At 40.0% G+C, this 17,802-nt stretch overlaps 3 non-coding genes and 2 pseudogenes across 3 annotated transcripts; all 5 read right to left on the bottom strand.

The window, feature by feature from the left end:
* Positions 1 to 7,853: 7,853 nt before the first annotated feature.
* On the bottom strand, positions 7,854 to 8,068 carry LOC122003332. The gene has a single exon (XR_006117963.1). It is a non-coding gene; the product is annotated as a small nucleolar RNA U3 (small nucleolar RNA).
* A 527-nt stretch (positions 8,069 to 8,595) lies between these two features.
* TRNAE-CUC lies at positions 8,596 to 8,668 on the bottom strand. The gene has a single exon. It is a non-coding gene; the product is annotated as a tRNA-Glu (tRNA).
* A 4,551-nt stretch (positions 8,669 to 13,219) lies between these two features.
* On the bottom strand, positions 13,220 to 13,357 carry LOC122003341 (annotated as a pseudogene).
* A 2-nt stretch (positions 13,358 to 13,359) lies between these two features.
* On the bottom strand, positions 13,360 to 13,502 carry LOC122003340 (annotated as a pseudogene).
* A 3,672-nt stretch (positions 13,503 to 17,174) lies between these two features.
* LOC122003331 lies at positions 17,175 to 17,383 on the bottom strand. Its single transcript, XR_006117962.1, has one exon. It is a non-coding gene; the product is annotated as a small nucleolar RNA U3 (small nucleolar RNA).
* Positions 17,384 to 17,802: the final 419 nt, after the last annotated feature.

Here is a 17,802-nt window from a genome sequence, read left to right on the forward strand (position 1 = left end):
TGACGTCGTCTCTAGCATCTACTCTTCGATCATCTCCTATAGTGAGCCGAGCGGATACACTGTTTATATGCCTTATGGGCATATAATTACAGATTGGCTTGAGACCCTTCAGATTGATGTCTCTAAGGGTAGAATAGTTAAGATGGTCAAACAGGATTGCAGACTTGGGAAGCGGGCATTTTTCAAGTCTGGAATCATAGGACAAAATGGGGATGTTTGGTGGAAGGATGGGAGGGCTCTAGGTGAGTTACCACGGGGACCTCCACGACAGGTTGCAGCTGCTCCTGTTGCTGTTCCTCCTGCTGCTGACGATGGAGAGGGCGATCCTGATCTGCGCTGGCAGAACGCCGAGCTGGAGAGTCGCTTTGAACGACACGATGAGCTGCTGGTTGCTGAGCTTCACGGGCTACGCGTCCGGATTGACCAGCGCTACGATGATTTACGCAGTCAGCAGCTGGCGACACATCAGGTGATTATGGATTGGATGGCCAGATACCCACCTCCACAGGACTACCCGGGCTATCCATCCTCGAGCAGCGGCGTGCCACCTCAGGGACCCATTCCTCCCATTGATGATGCTGATGCTCCTCATGATGAGGAGGCTGACTGATACACGTTGTTCTTTGATGTCACTTTGACTGTCTATGTTTTTAGATGTTGGTTGTTGGATATGTATGTCTGTCCTAGATATTTACTGATTTCTTCTATTTATGCTGCTCATTTTCTTATCTCTCTTTATGTTTCGCTCCTTATTGGTTTTTAATATGCTGCTCATATGCCATGTCTTGTATATCTCTTATTTCTTTATCACTGTCTTATAATACACTTAGAGGGTGTTCTAGGTGAATTAAGAAAAAGACAGTATGGGTTAAGGGGGAGTCCTTTAACGTTTTTTTACCTAATTCGTACCTTTTCGGTGTTTGACAAAGGGGGAGAAGATAACTAAGTTTAGAAATAAATGAAAGTTTGGTTTTATGGGGAGGATTTTGATTCCCCTATTCTTACATGATGTTGTATCTGCTTTAGGGGGAGGATCTTGATTCCCCTAAAATTAGGGAAATATGGAAATATGAACATTTCTGATCTAAACTTAAATCGTGTTGTCAAACAACAAAAAGGGGGAGATTGTTGATACAGTCTGACCTGGCTGTTGTTTTGATGTTGACACTGATTTAAGTTTGTATCAGATGTTAATTAAACTCAGACTGATTGATGATCAAGGTTGATCATGTGGAGATGAGAAGTCCAAGTACGGATACTTGGCACGCAAAGTCGGAGAGGGCTCGGCAGCTCGTTCTCCGGACTAGGTCAGAGAGGGCTCGGTAGCTCGTTCTCTGGACCGGACGAAGTCGGAGAGGGCTCGGCAGCTCGTTCTCCGGACTAGGTCAGAGAGGGCTCGGTAGCTCGTTCTCTGGACCGGACGAAGTCGGAGAGGGCTCGGCACTGCTCTCCTGACTAGGTCGAGAGGGCCGCTCGCTCTGGACCCACGTCGAGAGGGCTCGGCTCGTTCTCCTGACTAGGTCCGAGAGGGCTTAGTAGCTCGTTCTCTGGACGAAGACGGAGGGTAGGGCGGGAGGCTCTAAAACTAACACAGGACATTAGATCGGTCATTGACCGATCCAAGATACTGGTTGTCGGATCGGCGGCACCGATCCGGATATTAGTCACTGATCGGTCTCATGACCGATCGGACAACGTAAAGTTTCGTGGGTTATCCGATCGGCGGACCGATCAGAACCACGAAAGTTTCGGGTTATCGATCGATGCGTGGACCGACAAGAACTACGTACATTCTATCGATCGGTCTGACCGATCGAAAAGCACCGACTCAAAGCGAGAGGAGGATCGGTGCGTGGACCGATTCACTATAGTCCGATCGGTCCACGATCGATTATTCGCATCGATCGGATGGGTCCCGATCGGTCCAGAAACTATGGATCGGCGGTGACCGATCCACAACATGTCGTTTTGTTTCTGCTGCTTCTCTGATTTTTCTGATTCACTTCTGATTCACCTGATCAAATCATCTGCTGTGAGATTTTTAAGTTACAGGTTGCAGGTAACGTGCCATTGGTTAATTTCAAATGAAGTTCCATCAGAAGAATAAGAACAAGTGGGCTTTATGATGTATTTCACTACAAGTGATGCAATTCGAGCTTCAACGTTCACTGGCCGCGATCAGTTGGACTCTTGCTCATTGGTTCGAGCTCAGAGACACCATTGAAGACCATGGATGGTATTGGTGTGAGTTCAGAGAACCAGATAAGAAGGAAGAGTGATTGGCGATGCCTGAGTTGGTTGCAGTGATTCGACACAGGTGACAGTGATTCGGGACAGTGAGAAGGCAGAATAAGAAGAAGGAAGAAGAGAGGTTATGGAAAAACTCTCTGTCGATCAAGAGGCTGTGTGTGTTGTTGAGCTCTTGGCTGATTCCTTCTGTCTTTGCATTTTTGCTTCGTGGCTGTAAGTTCATCTGTTCAATCCTTTAGCCACTGAACTCTGTAAGTAATTGTGCTTCACTTTCAAATCTATTTTGTGATCTTTGTGGAGAGGTTACTCCACCGAGAAGGAGAAACATTTAGCCGGAATTTGTCCGGGGTGTGATCTACCGAACGATCAAGGGATCGTCCACCTTACGGACACGCCGAGGAGTAGGGGCAAGTTATCTCCGAACCTCGTACATACTTGTGTAAGCTGTGGGTTGTGCTTCTTTCCTTGCATCAGTTTTATTTTTGTTTATTTCCGCTGTGCTAACAAGCTTTTGTGAGGAACTGATTGAGTTTTTAGTGGAGGCTATTCACACCTCCCCTCTCTAGCCAGCCGAAGATCCTAACAATCATTTCCCAACTTATCGGGCTTATTGATTTATCGAACTAAATCTCACCCATTGATAAATTAAAGAAATAAATATCAAATATATGTGCTTGTTATTATATTAGGATTAAAAGCACACACTTCCATAATAACTGAGGTCTTTGTTCCTTTATAAAGTCAGTATAAAAGGAACGACCTCAAATGTTCCTACTCAATACACTCTAAGTGTACTAGTGTAATTATATAGTTAAGATAAACTAATACCTAATTACACTACGACCTTCCAATGGTTTGTTCCTTTCCATCTTGGTCGTGAGCTACTGTTTATAATTTATAAGGAACCGATAATATGATCTTCTGTATGTGACACCACACACCATGTTGTCTACAATATAAATTAATTGAGCAACTACATTTATCATAAATGTAGACATTTGACCAATGTGATTCTTATTTCTAGATAAATGTTTATACCAAAAGATAGGCTTTTAGTATGCACTCTAACAGTTGGAGGAGGGCATTCTATCGAAGAAGACCAAGCTGATGTGGGATTGAAATAGGTAGGTGCCCAGCTCAGACTGTTTGGGGTAGTAGAAGTAATGGAAGACCCGAGGAGTCAGCGGGATATTGTGTACTTTGAATAACACGACTAACCCACATAACAAGTGGAAGGAATTGGGGACAAGCTGGGCGAGGTTGATGCGAGAAAAGTTACAAACTTCAGTTATGAACGAATGAAGGGGAAACCGAAGGCCGACCACGAATTGGTCCCGAAAGAAGCAAATGGTGTCGGTCGACGGGTCGTGTGGCCGATCGAACGGGCCATCCAGGACAAGCTCTTGGTCGGACGGAAGGTCAAAGGCGTTTATGAGATGTGCCGCATCACTCGCATCAAACCTGGTCTCCATGGTGGTATACCAGGGACCAGGGGCAAGGTCGACCGGCTGGGAAGAACTGACCATAGGCGGAAAACGAAGAAACAGAGGAGTTCGTTCATAGGATCGTCGGAAAAATGACGAAAGTTCACCGGGCAAGACAGCGGGACGCCGGAAAATGCTAGAGGACGAGAAAGGCAGACGAAAGACCAAGAATTAGAGCTTACAGGGAAAGGAAAGGCCGCTGGAAGAAGCCGGAAGTCGCAAAGAGTGCTAGGAGCAAGCAACGTCGCCGGAGCAAATGGTCGAAAGGCAGAAGGAGAATGCAGAGGAAGAAGCGGCGCGTTGAGGCTTTATAAAGACGGACACGACCGATCGGGCCGTCCGACCTAGGGTGCAGGAGTCGGGGTGCACATCCGACCGTTGAATTCGAACCGTAAAACGTCACATCAGCAGTTGTCACCTCGGACATGCGGCGACTGCACCAGCGACACGTGGCATCATCCCATAGGTTTACATTTAATGGGTATGTGCTCGACCTTAATGGAACATGTTTCTGTCGGGAAGCTGAGGAGACGAACCTGCCGGAATGAAGTGTCTGGAATGTTTACCGTATCTCCATGACCCGGATGGTGAACTATCTCCTGTGTTTACCAAGTCATCGGAAGACCTCCAGTCAACGCTACCTGCAGTCAGCGACCTGATTACCCAGTCTCTGGTACCCTGATACTCGAGGTGGGTCCCACGAATATATAAGCAGTCGAATAATAGTAGGACAACTAAATAAATATAAGACGATTTCAGTGACGTACCCTGGCCCCCGCGTGGGGAGGGGGCCCTCGGATGGATAGATGAGTTGCCTGCGGCACTGATCAAGTCGTCACGGCCATGAAGAGTAGATAGACGTCCACCAGATGAGTAACTGACTCCTGTGGCTATAAGCCGGATGCGATATGGATCCGTATGACGATATGCGGTCTAACTACAGCGCCAACTCGCAGGTCGAAATAGGGACACAAAGGCCGGAATACAATAACGGTGCGGAGGCCGAATACTCTATCGGCTCACAGGACAGAGTAGACAAATGGTAGGAACGAAGCAGTGGAGCTGTGGACTGCAGTGCGACGGAGGTTGTCGTTGGTGGTCGCCGGAGGGCGGCGCCAGCTGGGAGCAGTGATGGCGGCTGTTGGAGATGCCGACGACGACCTCTGTTGTCGCCGGAGGCAGTGGCGACAGTAGTCGCTGGAGGCGGCGAAGCTGGACGCCGGAGGCAGCTGCTGCTAGAGATGACTTCGACAACGGCTAGAGGTGACGGCGATACTCCTCGATGGCGTCGGCGCCGGAGGAAGGAGGAGGAGACGGCTATGCCGTACATCTAGTGAGGGAGGAGGTGGCGCACCTCCTTTGCGGCGGCGACATGCCTCAGCCGACTATGCCCCAGATCGAGGATAAGGAGAAGGATGAGAAGAGCAAGGGCAATCCCTGTTGGCCGGAGGTGATCGGCGCTGGAGAGGATGAGGAGGAGAGGTGTCGAGGGTGGGATCAACCCTAAAAAGGGGTGTCGGCGGCCCCTCCTGCATGCTCTGGTGGTGAAGGCCAAACTCCCAAGTCCCACTTCATTTCTGCCCTGGCGGCGGACAGGACCGCCCCCTCCCCTCCATGAACAGTGCGCTCCTTTAAAGCAAAACTCTACCCATGCCCCATGACCGAAATACCCCTCTTCTTCCCCTTAATCCCCTTTGGGCCACTCAGCATATCCGCATCAGAACATATTTACACGCATCACGAAGAGATTTGGACGACGTCAACATTAGCTGACCGACCCACGACCCTCCGACAAAGGTAAGGAAAAGTATCCAAAATAGCCAAGTGCAGAGGCACGAATCGCCGACCGGAGGAGAAAAATCAATCCTACGGAGACCGAGCGGGGGTCCCACTCATTCAATGGTCGACCCGCCAACCACTCTCCAGACTATTTGTCCAGTCAGTCGGACTTTCAGCCTCCTTCGACTAGATTTGAATAGGAGGTTTGTGATCTGGTGGTAAGAGGAGGGGGTCCGCTTGGCAGAAGGTCAAAGTGGTCAACACCCGACAGACATTCGACCCGAGTGGGGGTTACCTTCCTGATCAGCAGAAGGATTAGCCGACCAGACATCTTGACAGCTCGGTCTGACGCCGAATTTCCGACGCTCGTAAGGCAAAGTAGGAAGAAATGAAGACTGAGCGACCATCCCGCTCGGCCAACAGTAGCCATGACATTCACCCGAGCAGGCATCCGCCTGAAGGCCGCCAGCTGACGGACCTCCACTCGACCAGGGAAAGGCACTAACAAGTGGTTCCTCCGCTCGGCCCGGGAAAAGCGCTATTCGAACGATTCCTCCGCTCGTCCTAGTAAAAGACAGAGGGAGCAGGTGGCGAGATGTTCCTAGAAACCAGTGTCGCCGACAAGAGACATGACCAGCGGCCTGATCAAACAGAGAATCGTATAGTGGATACTTCCACTGTCACGTTAGAGATATACTCGTGCTATTAAGATAAGGGTGTCGGGCGAGTTTTTCTGACACATCCATTCCAAGTATCCTTGGAGAACGTGCACGCCACGTGGAACGTGCACGCCACGTGGAACGTGCAAGCACCTTTGGAAGTTTTATATAAGGTCCCCCAAACTTCGACAAAAGTATGTTTACATCCTTACTGTAGCATCAGTTCTCGCGTCTTCTCTACTTCTTTCTTTCTACTGAAGATTTGACTTGAACGTCGAAAGGTCAACGCTGGGGAACCCCTCCCCGGTTCAACACTGTGTTTACAGGTTCACGACGACAAGAAATCCACATCTTTAAGGTCTTCGATCAATCAACAAGAGCACCACGTCCCCAACGTCCATCGACTCAACACTCGAACATGATCATAAATAAAAAATTTTTACCATAAACTCTTATTCTTATCAATAATTACCACCTCATCTATCCATTATTTATCACCTTATAATTATTTTATCTCTATCTATTAACTCCATCATATTTTATCTACAGTTAACTTTAATTCCCAACTAATAGGGCAGACAGATGGAGAAGCATCTTTCTCACCACTTACGTTTCCCTGCCAGAAACAAATAATTTTTTTTTAATCATAAACTCACATTCGTATCCATAATTACCACCTCATCTATCCATTATTTATCATCCCATAATATTCTATCTCAATCAACGGACTCCATAATATTTTAACTTTATCTGCTGTTAAATTTAATTCCCAACTGATAGGGCCTAGTCGGAAGGCAGATGGAGAAGCTTCTTTCTCACCACTTAGGATTTCCCTGCCAGAAACAAAATGCATGGAAAAAGGTTTAGAGATGATTATCAGAAAGCAAGGTTTCCAATTAATTAATGTGTGACCACCAGACAGTGCAGCGATGTCCTCTGATCACTGAGGCCCATGTGTCCAAATTCATCCCTGAGGTGATCAGAACCTGCTGAATTTTGATGAACAATTAACAATTTTCAGAAGGCAGAAGAAGGAAGCTTGAGATGACACTCATAGCGCACCCACAAGTGGCAAGTTTCGGAAAAAAACAATACTCGAGATGCAATGTACAAATTCTACAGTCATACTGTCTTTCGGAAAACTATTTTATGGTCTGTCAGACTCTAGACCACCCCAGCAGGTGTAGAGATATGCTGAGAACGATCATCCAAAACGAGATGAACCTACAAAAAATTGTTTCGGCGTCTGTCAGACAGATTCGAGACCACCCCAGCCAGAAACAAAATGCATGGAAAAAGGTTTAGAGATGATTATCAGAAAGCAAGGTTTCCAATTAATTAATGTGTGACCACCAGACAGTGCAGCGATGTCCTCTGATCACTGAGGCCCATGTGTCCAAATTCATCCCTGAGGTGATCAGAACCTGCTGAATTTTGATGAACAATTAACAATTTTCAGAAGGCAGAAGAAGGAAGCTTGAGATGACACTCATAGCGCACCCACAAGTGGCAAGTTTCGGAAAAAAACAATACTCGAGATGCAATGTACAAATTCTACAGTCATACTGTCTTTCGGAAAACTATTTTATGGTCTGTCAGACTCTAGACCACCCCAGCAGGTGTAGAGATATGCTGAGAACGATCATCCAAAACGAGATGAACCTACAAAAAATTGTTTCGGCGTCTGTCAGACAGATTCGAGACCACCCCAGCAGCTGAGTAGACACCCGCTGAGAACGATCCTCCACAGACTCCAATCCCAAAGAATCTATGCCGTTAATCACGCTCTGATCTCGAAGCTTTACGTCATCATCAAGATTGGATTGTCTGTCTCCTTAACACTCAAGGATACAGTGGTATGAGCCTATAGAACAGATCCTGTTCAAGTAAGGTCGTGCCAAGAGCAGCCAGCGCCTCATACATAAAGCCCCGTTTACAAAACAAAAAACGGATGTGGGACTAAATAACGAGATGATCAACGACCTGACCGTCCTTCAAGGATCTACTCAAAAACACGAAATCAAAGCGAGATTGGATTCACTTCTGCGAGGCGGAGCATCGACGGGCCGCAGTTCTCCTCAGCGACCAGTCCGCCGAGCTTCTTCCTCTCGACCTTCGCCACCGCGGCCTTGTACGATTTCCCCATCTCGGAAACAGCGACGACGAAGCGCAAGCGAGTAAAGGAAAAACGAGAGGCAAAAAAAAAACAAAAGAGGAAGAGCTGCGTTTCTGCGAACGTACGTCTGCTTGATGGTTTTATAGACGACAGAGGAAGAAGGTTCTGGTAGCGAAATGGTGGCCGTTGGATGAAGAAGACCCGCCCTCCCGTTTGTCATTATTCGAACGGTTGCGATTCAATTTGGTCGTCCGGGTTCGAATGACTAGGTTCGGTCGTCCTAAAATTGAAGCGCAAATTAAAAAACTTCCGTTGCCGGGACTCGAACCCGGGTCTTTCGGGTGAGAGCCGAATATCCTAACCAACTAGACTACAATGGATTCTGTTCTTATTTCTTCCAATAAATCTAATATAACATAAGTATCCAGCACCAAATAAACATAAAAACATGAAGCAACTTAACTACGCTAATAGAAAGTAGGATGCCAATGATCACAAATATTTCTTAAAGTACTTGAGGCAGAGCATGAATAGAATCCTTGGAAAATAATGTGATGCAGATGTCTTCATAGGAGTCAAACGATCTTCTAATTTACTCCCGAGCGAAAAATTGATCCGTTCAATCTTCTATTTCTCTTTCAGTTTGTCGACTTGCTATAGATAAGGGCGTAGTCACATTGTGAGGAGGGGGTACGAACAACCCCTCTGGAATTTAGAAAAAGATTAATAGTATATATTTGAAAAGTCTTCAACGCTACTTTGACTGATTGAGTCAACACCGTTCGTTGTCGAAAAATTAAAATTGATCATATATTTAGAAAATACTTGACCTAAGTTATACATTGGTACTACTTTTACAAGAAAATACCGTGTCTTGGAATGTTAAATATTGAATTTTAAAAAATAAAATATATAATAATAAATTGATAAATTAAATGTAGAACATGAAATGAGGGTGCTAAATTAAAATTGGATTGGATTCGAACTAAATCTAACGGGCAGGCACGGAGATAATGATTATGTTGATTTAAACTGAGATTAATTTGGAGTAGATTTTGTCAAGTTATGATCGAATCAAATTTAAGATTTTTGATCAGTTTAAAATAAATTATGATATTTTTGAGATAATTTTCTCATTCTTCTTTTCTCCCTACACACTACAACACTGTGTGTCATACCCTATCGTCGATTTAGGAATGCTAAATATTATAAGGAAGCAATATCACAAATGATTTTTCAATTTTGAATCATCGATAAGCTCTTGGGATCGACAGATTGTTGTTTCAACTAGAACTTAGTACTAATGTCAAAGATTTTAAATTTAAGTTCATTCTTGTCTCCTTAAATTTAAAATTTAGATTTTAGATTATGAAAATTGACCTATACTAAACTTTAAAATTTTTAAAAAACGCCCCTCTTAGTTTAAAATCTTAGCTGCGCCACTGGCGGCAGAGGCGGTAGGCTCATGCCTTTGGCTTGCCTTTCCTTCTCACTGTCACCTGTCCCTCTTGCATGTCATCGCCTGGATTGTGCTCCAACAACATCCCCATTGTTGTCGACCTCATCGGGCATCTACCTTTGCCTTGGCTATGAGCTCGGTTTGACCGTGAGTTGGGTTTTACCTCCGTAGTTTCATGTTCTAGAGCATTTGCGTGTCTCTGTGACCAACCGGCCACCATTGTTGCCGCATCTCCATGGCACCGTTGAGGGAAGAGGGTGCGTCGTCTTCTTTTGCCTCGGTCGATCCTTTGGTCGACAAGGAGCAGCTCCATCAAATCATCGCTAAGACATAGGTATCCGATCATTGTTCCATTCGTCGATATATGTTCCCTTCAATATTTTTCCCCTCCTTGATTTCCGTTGTAGATGAGCTATTATATTTAAAAGTTTCTTTGTATTATTAATTCATGTCTTGCTTGAATTATATTGAAGCATGTGAAAAAAGAATTCGGATCAATTTAGATTGATTGATGACTGATACTTTATCGATAAGAGTTAGTCTAATGTTGATTAGCTAACGTCTTCCATAATTGATTGAAAGATCAAACAGGTAATCAATTGGCTAAGTAATGATCTTAAAGGTTGAATTAATCAATGTTTCTTAATCGGTTAGAATTAGGTTTCAGAATTTGGCTAAACCTAATTTAATCAAATGGGCTGGATTAATCAAAGCTAATCGATGATTAGGTTGATCCAATTAGGGTTTCCTAATTGGATTAGGATTTAGATTAATTATTTGATTTATGATAGAGAATTGTAATAACTCGTGTTGTATGCTGTAGGATTTTAAGCTCGTGGTAAACATTACATATGGATATTTCGCTTAATCTACATTTGAGACGGATACTTTTTGCTTTGTTTCTTTAGTGCTTTGTCCTTAGTACATGAGCTATGATTAGATAGTCGACTATATTTACCTTAACATTATTCATGTTACTTCTTGAGTTTGATACCTATTTTGCTTGATCTTTGAGATGATTGACTTGATATCTATAGTCTCTTGTTGTTATCCATGATATTGGTTGACATTGGTTATTTTGTTTATTAACATTGGTTACTATATATATATATTGTTAGACATGCTTGTGTTATTGTGGTATAGTTGATTATTAGATCTATAGATATGATTATTCACATCTTACTCATCATAGCATTGCATGTATGTCGGTGACTATGTCTCCCTTATGGTTGAGAGAGTCGTCAACCATTTCTGCACAGCCGACCACTTAGGGTAGTGGTGTCTAGAGTGCATGCAACATGTCCTGTTATGCTCACTCAACTTCTCAGAGGTAATGGTAGCTAGAGTTGCGAGCAGGTAGAGACCCCATTGCTATGTAGTTTGATAACTACTTTACAAACTATCCACTCAACCATTTGAGAGTAGTAGTAGCCAGAGTGTCGTACAATTATCATTATCCCAGCCTCTCAGCCACACAGGGGTCGTGGTAACTTGAGGGGTGGGCGGGAGTGACCATGCTCGTGCTATGCATATGATATGTGTTTGAGTATGTTGTTGATTTATTGTATCCATATGTCTGTGATATGTTAATATATGATTGAGATATGTTTGTTGCGTGTGTTCGACATTGGATTGTTTATTAGTAGTTGTATATGTCATATATGATGCTCTTGTAGATACAAGCAGTACTGTTGTAGATCCACTCTTGCACTTACTTTTATTACTTAGTATATATGTTTAAAAATGGACATTTATTATAGTATCACTGTTATTCTTATTATTTCCCATAAGACTATATATCTTTGATTCTCTCTATATATATTCTGTTCATGCATTGTCTATCTTATATTACCCGTTGAGTCATTTGGACTCACCATCATTGGACTCACCACCCTAGTTATGTTTTTCTTTCTTAGGTAGTTGGCAGAGGTAATGCAAAGTCGCTGAAAGATCTTATCTGTCATTCCCATATCTCATCGAGAGTTTTCCACGTTTGATTTGCATTTTAATTCTACTTTAGACTTTTGGACTTGTTTCTATAATAATTCACTTGTATGTGAATTTTAATTCTGGTTGGGTATTTGTTTCCGGTATTTGTACTTGTTGTATCTAAGTCGTGTTGGCACGTAGTTTGTTTTGATTTTACTATGCGTGGTTGATGTTTATGATGCGTTGTTTGTGTTTGCACAGCCATGTAGACTGTGTATTATTATTTTGCATGGTTTGTGTTTAAACCAACTGTGTGGGTTGTGAATTGTTATCTTGCGTGGTTTGTTTTTGTACCAACCATGTGGGATGCATTATATTGTATCAAATATTATTACAAGGGGGTAACGCCCATTCTATCGGGCAAGTACACAATCGAGGCATGACAATATTACACATGTAACCTCTTCTACCTATAATTCCTTTGGTAGGTTCTTGCTTTTAAGCATGTTCCTTGCCATGTCAAGGATGATTTTGTTCTTTCTTTCCGTCAGGCCATTTTGTTGAGGGGATGTTGGAATTGTCAGAGGTCACTCTTTTCCATTGGCTTCATAGAATTCTTAAAATTCTTTTGAGGTAAATTCTCCTCCTCGATCAGATTGCATGACTTTGATCTCGATATCACTCTTCTTTTTACAGTAGTTTTAAATTTCTTGAATATGCTGAAGACCTCTGATTTTTTGCTTCAAGACATATACCTAAATTTTCCAAGGAAAATCATCTATGGATAAAAAAAATAATTACTCTTACTAAGTGAATTTAGATTTATCAGACCACAAACATCTATGTGTTTAATTTCAAGCGGCTTTTGGATTTTTGAACTTGACTTATTTGGAAAATCATTTCTAAATTGCTTCCTTAGTAGGCTTGCTTCACATAATTTGTTAGGATATTTGATACAAAATAGTCCTCACCATATCCTCTTTTGAAAGTAATTCTAGCCCTCCGAAATTGAGATGCCCAAATTGAAGATGTCATAATCAAGTGGTATCTTTATAACAAGTTTTGAGACAATTGGAAACATTATTTTGAATATTAAGCAAAAATATTATATTTCTTAACATAGGCACGCCAACAATTAAGCAACTAATATCATCTTTTAAGATGAGCATATTATCTTGTAGATGAATGTCATGTCCTCTTTTCAAGAGTTGTCATAAGTTCAAAATGTTGCTCTTCATATTTGGCACAAAGAAAATATCTTAAATAAATTCATATTTTTTATTCTTCAAATGGATGAAAATTTTACCTTTGCCTTTCAAGTCCATTTTTTATTCATCTTCGAATGATACATTACCACCAACTGATTCATTAAACTCTATGAACATACTTTTTTTTCCTCACATATGATTACTTACATCAATGTCGAGAGACCACATTGTATCTTCCCTTTTTTTTTATCTTTACTAGCGATCGTGTACACACGTTGCTTGTGAATATAATACATGAGTACTAAAGTACCTGCCTCTTTGAGAATCTGAATTATTTGGGTTCTCGAGTGTTGTATTTACGTTTGTAACGAACTCTGCTTCATAAAAAATCATTTAATTCTTTATATCAGATATTAAACTGATAAGAACAAATACTATACTTAATCTTAGTTAAAAAGCCGCCCATAAGTTAGGTAAGGGTGTGACGGACGCATGCAATATTATAATGCAAGAGTTATGCTCGAGAATCCCAGCAACAAGTTACTGTAACGAACTCTCCCTCATAAAAAATTAATTTAATACCATACTTGATCTTAGCCCAAAAGTCGAGAAAAGTATGTTTTCTAACATTGTCGGCCCAAGGTAATTATAGAAGCTTCTTTGTTCGCAGTATTATCAATCCTAAGATGTGAGATTAAAGAAAACACTATATTTCTAATTGATTAATGAAAAAAATTCTCAATAATACGCAGCAATTGAATCTCAAATTCTATATCTCAAATTGATTAATGAGAAAAATTTTCAATAATATGTCGCAACTGAGTCTCGAACTCTAGATCACTGATTGATTAATTAGAAAAAATCCCAATATTACATGATAACTGAGTCTTGAACTTTAGATTCATGTGTTTGTGGAAATTAATAATAAATTTAAAAATTATTTTTAATGCGAAAAGAAAAAGAACATTAACATAATTTAATTTTGAGTTTCACTAAATTAATTGAAAATTAGTTAATTAAAGATCTAAATTCTTAATAAAATAGTAAGATATGCTAGCGGTAAGGTGTTGTCTTTTTTCTTCTTCTATATAATATGATCTTTCATATACTTTATTCTTATATAATCTGCATTTTTAGCATAATGCCCAAACTTATCACAATTTAACAAAAAAAAAAAAAAAGGGGGCTCGGTGCACGAAGCTCCCGCCATACGGGGTCCCGGGGAAGGATCCATTATCCGCAGCCTTACCCTGCTTTTTGCAAGAGGATATTTCCAGGATTCGAGCCCGTGACCTTTTGGTCACATGACAATAACTTTACCGTTGCGCCAAACTTATCACAATTATAGCATTTAATTTCAGATTTGTCGTACCTCAATTTTGCATGTCCTCTTGTTGAATTTCTCCTCTTTTATTGTTGTTATTGGAACCTCATTCTTGCTCATTAGCATGACCTCATCCATATTCACGGTCTCTTCTACGTTGACTTCTATTGTTACTAAATTTTTGTATTTATCCGTTAAAGAGTTGTCTTTAGGAGTTATTGAGTAATCTCTCCATTTATTTTTTTTTTCTTTTCTTCATGGTTTGTAGATCCTTGGTCTTTTCAATAATAGTTGTAATACTATCAAATTTTGAATCCAATGATCGAAAAATTTTCTCAGTGATATATTTTTCTCAATGATATTTACTTCTTTTAGCCTCTCGCTTCTTAATTTGCCTTTTCTTCATTTTGATATGAGACTTAAAACTTTTCCCATGCTTACTTGACGGAAATGACACTTGAGATTTTCTTAAAACTATCCCCATCTAAAATTTGAAAACGAGAGAGTGCACTTTTGTCTTTTTTTTTCTTAAATCTCTCGTACTATTTTTTTGAATCAGAGATAGCATTGAGTCATCGCTTGGATCATCATAGTCTTTCTCCGTAACCTCCAAAATATCATGAGTTCCAAAAAAATATTATTTTAATACTTTAATTATTATAATCACTCACATTGAACACTAAAACTTAGAAAGGAATCATATCTCTATGGATGCGTTTAGTTCGGGGTTATTTTTAATAACCTTGATTATCCATCTAAGGTTATCATTAAAAATCTTATTTGGTTTAGATAATCGATGATTCCCGAGTAATATTCCATGCCCGATACGTCAGCAAAAAGAACATGTAATCAGGAATCGAAAAAACCTCGAAAAACTAAGGGTGTGTTTGGTACGCACGTTTTCCATTTTCATTTTCTGAAAAACACACATTTTCTAGAAAACAGAAAACGACTTTTTGTCATTCTCTATTTTTCTAGAAAAAGCTAGTTGTTTTTTTAATAAACAAGCACGAAAAACGTAAACAAAACACCATTTTTCAAAAAACGCGTGTTTTTTGAAAATGAAAAACACGCGTACCAAACGCACCCTAAGGTTTTTCTTAATTCCGAGATTAATGAATTTTTTTTATCTAAAATACCCTCAAATAAGAGAAAAATGTGACAAAAAACATAAAGAAAAAAAATTAAAAATATAAAAAAAATTATTTTTTTTAAAATATAATAAAATAAAAAAAATAATAAAACAATTAAAAAACATTTAAAAAATAAAAAATGAGAAAGATGCATTAATAATTAAAAAATAGAAAAACGTAAAAAAAATTAAAAAGTAAAAAATAATTAAATAAACTTAAATAAACATTAAAAAATATTAAAAATTGTAAAAAAATATAAAAAATTTAAAAAAAAAGTGTAAAAAAATAAATAAAATAAAAATAAAAAATAACTTTAAAATGAAAAAAAATAAAAGCATAAAAAAACAAACAAAATGAAAACAATAAAAAAAACAAAATAAAAAATATAAAAAATATAAAAATAAAGAAAAACATGAAAAATAAAAAATAAAAAAAAACGTAGAATTTAAATAATAATAATAATAATATTATTATTATTAATTTTATAACGAAGGGTAATATAATTAAATATTAAATTAAATTATTCATTAAAACCTTTAAACAAATAAATTTTTATTATATTACCTAAAATGAACCAAACAACATTTGATTATATTTTATTTCCCATAACTTTGGTTATGTGATTATCTGATAATCACATAATCAAAATTACATATGATAACTTAAACCAAACGTACCTTATTAGTTATAGTTTTGATATCATTTTATTGAAAAAAAAATTATGAAAAAATAAATACAATTTATGTGGAAGAAGAGAATAAGAAAAAAAAAACATAAACACAAGTTTCATTCATTAAAAATGTTAATATATTAAATAATTACTAATTTCACATTTATTTCCCACTATATCGCAAATGTATTGAATCTAGATAAATTTTTTTACTATAAACTTTCATTCTTATCAATAATTATCATCTCATCTATTTATTATTTATCACCTTATAATATTCTATCCCTATCCACTCTATTCATTATTAATCATCTTATAATATTCTATCTATCCACTCTATTCATTATTAATCATCTTATAATATTCTATCTCTATCCACTTGCTCCATAATATTTTAACTTTATCTAGAGTTAAATTTAATTCCCAACTAATAAGGCCTCGTCGGAAGGCAGATGGAGAAGCTTCTTTCTCACCACTTTGGATTTCCCTGCTAGAAACAAAATGCATGGAAAAAGGTTTAGAGACAGTGCAGCGACGTCCTCTTATCACTGAGGCCCATGTGTCCAAATACATGCCTGAGGTGATCAGAACCTGCTGAATTTTATTGAGAAATTAACAATTTTCAGAAGGCAGAAGAAGGAAGCTTGAGATGACACTCATAGCGCACCCACAAGTGGCAAGTTTTGGAAATAAACAAATATTTGAGATGCAATGTACAAGTTCTACAGTCATACTGTCTTTCATATATACCTTTTCTGACTGCATTATAATACTAATGCTATTAAAGCCAGATGAAAAGGAAGGGAAAATCACCTATCTACTGGAAGAAAAGATACGTATCTATAACACGGCTGCGGTTGTAAAAGAGGAAGAAAAGATTTGATGGCTCTGACATTACTGGCAGATTGGGCGAAAAAGACGTCGCGTCACTTTGTCACTATTTGAACCATAATGATTCGCTTTGGGTCGGAAGATAGGGCCCGGGCGATGTGGTACATGTGTTGAACTAGAAATAAGTAAATGACGGTAGTGCCCTGATCGCTACAATTTTTGATGATTTTCGTCAGATTTTGTTTAGATTTAGTGTTCTGATCTTTGGGTCGGTGGAGATATGCTGAGAACGATCATCCACAACGAGATGAACCTACAAAAAAAAGTTTGTGCGTCTGTCAGACAGATTCGAGACCACCCCAGCAGGTGAACCCGCTGAGAACGATCCTCCACAGCCTCCGATCCCATAGTATCTGAGCCGTTAATCACGCTCTGATCTCGAATCTTTACGTCATCATCCAGATTGGGTTGCCTGTCTCCTTAACACTCAAGGATACAGTGGTACGAGCCTATAGAACAGATCCTGTTCAAGTAAGGTCGTGCCAAAAGAAGCCAGCGCCTCATACATAAAGCCTCGTTTACAAAACAAAAAACGTATGTGGGACTAAATAACGAGATGATAAAACAGCAACGACCTGACCGTCCTTCAAGGATCTACTCAAAAACACGAAATCAAAGCGAGATTGGATTCACATCTGCGAGGCAGAGCATCGACGGGCCGCAGTCCTCCTCAGCGACCAGTCCACCGAGCTTCTTCCTCTCGACCTTCGCCACCGCGGCCTTGTACGATTTCCCCCCATCTCGGAAACAACGACGACGACGAAGCGCAATCGCCTAAGGAAAAAGAGGCAAAAAAAAAAAAACCAAAGAGGGAGAAGCTGCGTATCTGCGGACGCACGTCTCCTTGATGGTTTTATAGACGATAGAGGAAGAAGGTTCTGGTAGCGAAATGGTGGCCGT

This window comes from Zingiber officinale, chromosome 7A (genome assembly GCF_018446385.1).
Source record: "Zingiber officinale cultivar Zhangliang chromosome 7A, Zo_v1.1, whole genome shotgun sequence".
NCBI classification, from domain to species: domain Eukaryota; kingdom Viridiplantae; phylum Streptophyta; class Magnoliopsida; order Zingiberales; family Zingiberaceae; genus Zingiber; species Zingiber officinale.